At 38.6% G+C, this 4,754-nt stretch overlaps 1 pseudogene; it reads right to left on the reverse strand.

The window, feature by feature from the left end:
- Positions 1–754: 754 nt before the first annotated feature.
- Positions 755–2,182, reverse strand: LOC129462862 (histone-binding protein RBBP4-like; annotated as a pseudogene).
- Between the last annotated feature and the right edge of the window lie 2,572 nt (positions 2,183–4,754).

Here is a 4,754-nt window from a genome sequence, read left to right on the forward strand (position 1 = left end):
TGCACATATGACACTTAACTCCTAAGTTTTAATGAGATCACTTAGCACTTTCGATGACTTACTATTATCTTTTTTTAAATCAAGGATTAATTTAATTTTTAAAACAAATACAAGTTATTGATTTACTCTTCTCAACTTGACAGTCTCCCTGTGGTATAACTGTCAGGTAAAAACATACATCTTTACAACCTGGCGCCCCTAAGTAAAAACAAACAAACAAACAATCACCATTTCACAGAAAGGAAAGAAACAACATGAAAATAGCTCAAGAAATACAGTAACGAGCAAAAATATATGGGGAAAGAGGAACGTGTAGTTTTGACTTAACTGAAGAAACCAAGAGGAAACCGGTCTACATATGAATATGTGCATCCTGAAAGTCAGGTGTCAAGATTTTCGAGTAGGCATCTATATGACTTGAATCTCCCCTATTTCCTGAATAAAAGTGACATCTTTCAGTGTTTATTAAAATATAAAGAAACTGAGCCCCAGACACCTACCTCATTTGGTTCTATTCCTTCCTCACTCTAGCCTTTACTTAAATGAGTCTGAAAAACTTGGGGATATAGCATAAGAAGAAAAATAATCACACATAATATTCCCCTTTCTGTAGCTACTTTAGACCTGGGTTGTTACTAGAAAATTCCTGAAGAAAATTTCAATGTAAGTCTGTGGCTTTGCTGAATCAAGCCCCCGCGCCATTAATATTTAAAAAACACCCACTGTTTGGGCTAATAGCATTATTGGTGGTACCTATTATATAGAGGGATAGCTGAACAAAGTCTGTGTCTTGAAACCAGTGTTGAATCACTCTCAGGGTTGAGAAGAAAAAAAGGGAGTCTAAAATCACAAGAAGTAAAGACATATCTAGGACTCTTGTCCTTCTGGATCCACGCTTCCTTCAGGGTCTTCATTGTTGTAAATGTTCTCTGCCATTTGCCACACTTGCATGATATTGTCTTCCGATACAGAACAAATCACCCAAGGTTCATTGGGATTCCAGGAGAAATCAGGTATCTTGGCAGTGTGACCACCGTGAATAAACAACAACTCTGGTGGCCCATTCTTCATCTTCTGGGGGTTGTTTCTCTCCAATTTTACTTAAATCCCAGACATTCAGTCTGTGACTGGTACCACTGGAAGCCAAAATAGTCTCATTGTGAGGTGACCACTGAACCTGGAATATTTTATCCTTATGTAATTCAAAGGAATGCAACTTAAGTTTCAGATTTCTCAGCTCCCACAAGGCAACAGTCTTGTCAGTGGATCCTGTAGCAAGAATGAGCTCACTATAAGGATTGAAAGAGAGGCAGCAGTGTGTGCATCACTTCAGCAGTGTGAGTGTCAGATGAATGGCTTGGTTTGGAAGTACTGTTTGAACAAGTATCCCAAATCATAAGTTTCTGATCATCAGCAACTGACCCCAACAGAGATTCATGGAGCAGATGCCAGGAAACATCATATACTACTGCTGTATGCCCTGTACAGATGGTCTTCACATCCACCACTTTTCCCTCCTTTGGAACAGCACTGATGTCCCACAGGCAGGTGGCATGGTCATCTGAAGCACTAAGTAAGTGCCCACTGAGATTTGGGTTCCAAGAAAGCCCACAGCCTTCCTTCTGATGTCCACGGAGACACAAGTCTGGGATGCACTCTCCAGAAGGATCTGGTTTAGAAGGGTGTTTTATATAGTCAAAGACAAGAACATCACCAGAAGGACTCTTCGTTGCAATGACACAAGGGTTCTGAGGCATATAACGGACCTTGTTTACTTCTCCTTCATGGTTGATCTTGATTTCTATTTCAATTTTTCCTCTAACTGAATAAAAACCTCCAAATTCTCCTTTCTCAGTGTTGTAGTGTGATGCATCGAACTGAGCGTCATCATTAGGGAGTTGCACACTGGCTATAACGAGATGGTTTTGTTCATCCAATGTGTATGTCCCCAGGACAAGTTGATGAATGTTGAAATCTTTCCCTTCTGGTCTGGTTACATCTGGAAGCCACTGGGCAGTTAGGCAGGGCCACTCCAGAGCATGGGTCAACACCAAATCATAAAGAAAGGGGTGTTCTTTTTCCATTTTTTGTACTCCTTGTTGATCACTCATTCTTCCACTGCGTCGTCAAAGGCTGCTTCCTTGATGACCATGGCAGGCAGGCAAGCTGGGGGAATCCTGGGGTCGAGTGTTGCGGGTGAGGGTGGGGGAACTATTATCTTTTAATTTAGTTATATAAAGGTTTTTTGTTCTGTTTTGGATGTTTTTTGTTTACCATTGGTTCCTTTCTTTTTCCTCTACTATCTTGAAGTAACTGTTCTGATGTGCGTATTGTTTACTTTTGTTTACTGATGTGGGTATTGTTTACTGTATTTCAAGTACAGTTAGTTGAAGTAATTGTTCTGATGTGGGTATTGCAAGGTAACATTTACTAACTATTGAGGAGATTGTAAAATATTTTTTCTTCATTCTTAAAAATCAGTAATTTTACCATGATGTGCTTAAGTGTGTGTCAAACATTCCAGTATTTAGTGAGCCCTTTTAATAAAAGAACTCAAGATTTTCTTTAGCTCAGAGAAACTTTATCTATTATCTGCAACATTATCACATTTTATTCTACCCCCCACCCCCACCACCCCCAGCCACCTATCCTTTGTGATCTGCCCTTGAAGCCCCTTATCTCTTCTCTTATTTGCCCTTTTGAGACCTGAGTTAGTGACCTAAGAGATTTAAAAAATCCTTGTGTTAAATTCATTTACTGAATTAACTTTTTTTTAGCAAATTCTTCCAATCCTGAGATTTACTGCATTTTTAATTTGAAAATCATGTCTATTTTTAGAAAATCTTCTGTCATACTGAATCTTAATCTGCATTCAATTTTTGTTCAGTAGTCATTTCTTTTCCTCTGGTAGCTCTGTCTCACAAGGTGGTGTGTTTGTTCATTCTCTCTCTGACTGCTGGGACATAGTACGGGGAGAGTGTAGGTGGAGGAGAGGAAGGTAGCAGCTCCTCCATTGGGGGGATGTTATTAGTAGCTGGATTGGAGTCAAGAGGAGAGGGAAAAAGGGGTTCCCGTCTTTCCAGAATTTCCTATAATCTTAGCATAGGATATTTTTGTTTGTTACTAGAAACAGAAGTCTCAGAGATTTTATGTTAGGAATCACGGACCCCTCAAATCAGGAAAATTATCCATTTTTTTTCTTAAAAATGGCAAAAAAATTGATTTTACCCCTTTAAATCTTTCTTCTCATCACTACTAGGTTGTTTTGCAGGATTTTGTCAACTGAAATTTTATCTGTAATAATGTCAGAATCTAGTGACACTACAACCGCAGATAGGTAATATTTTTGGCAATGAAAGTTTACAGTATAATCTGATATAAACTATTGTTCAAATATTAATAATATATAAAAACTAATGAAATATAAAGAAAAATCAGGCATGCCTCATTTTATTGTGTTTCACAGATTTTTTCTTTTTAATAAATTGAAGGTTTGTGGCGACCCTGCATTGAGTAAGTCTATCATTGCCGTTTATCCAACAGTATGTGCTCACTTCATTTCTCTGTGCCACATTTTGTTAATACTGATACAATAATAATAATAAAATTTGAAGTAGTTCATAGTTGTTTTTTTTCCTCTCATTCTTATCAGATCATCACAACAGATACCTAGCAGATAGGTATCTGTTGTGATGATCAGTGATCTTTGATGTTACTATTATAATTGAAGTCCTGGTAGATATAGCAAGACAACTAGAATTAGAGTGATATCTAAAGATGTGACTGAATTGCTGCAATCTCACAATAAAACTTGAATGAATGAGGAGCTGCTTCTCATTGATGAGCAAACGAAAGTAGTTTCTTGAGATGAAATCTCGCAGTGAAGAGGCTGTGAGCTTTGTAGAAATGACAACAAACCATTTAGAATATTACATAACCTTAGTTGACAAAGCAGCGGCGGGGCTTGAGAGGATTGACTCCAATTTTGAAAGCAGTTCTGCACAAGGTAAAATGCTATCAAACAGCATTGCATGCTACAGAGAAATCTTTTGTGAAAAGAAGAATCAATCGATGCAGCAAACTTCATTGTTGTTTTTTCAGAAATGGCCACAGCTACCCCAACAACCTTCAGCAACCCCACCCTGATCAGTCCGTAGCCATCAACAATGAAGCAAGAGACTTCACCAGCAAAAAGATTATGACTTGCTACAAGTTCAGATGATTGTTAGCATTTTTAAATTTTATTTTATTTTTGAGACGGAGTCTCGCTCTGTCGCCAGGCTGGAGTGCAGTGGCATAATCTCGGCTCACTGCAACCTCCACCTCCCAGGTTCAAGTGATTCCCCTGCATCAGCCTCCCGAGTAGCTGGGACTACAGGTGCGCCACCATGCCCAGCTAATTTTTTGTGTGGTTTTAGTAGAGACAGGATTTCACCATGTTGGCCAGGATGGTCTCGATCACCTGACCTCGTGATCCGCCCGTCTCGGCCTCGCAAAGTGCTGGGATTACAGGCATGAGCCACTGCACCCGGCCCGATTGTTAGCATTTTTTTTTTTGTTGTTGTTGTTAGCAATAAAATATTTTAAAATTAAAGTATGTACATTGTTATTTTAGACATGATGCTATTGCACACTTAACAGACTACAGTATATTGTAAACATAACATATGCACTGGGAAACAAAAAATTCAAGTGACTCACTTTATTATGATTTTGCTTTATTGTGGTAGTCTAAAATTAAACCCATAATATGT

This window comes from Symphalangus syndactylus, chromosome 2, assembly GCF_028878055.3.
Source record: "Symphalangus syndactylus isolate Jambi chromosome 2, NHGRI_mSymSyn1-v2.1_pri, whole genome shotgun sequence".
In the NCBI taxonomy this organism is placed as follows: Eukaryota; Metazoa; Chordata; class Mammalia; order Primates; family Hylobatidae; genus Symphalangus; species Symphalangus syndactylus.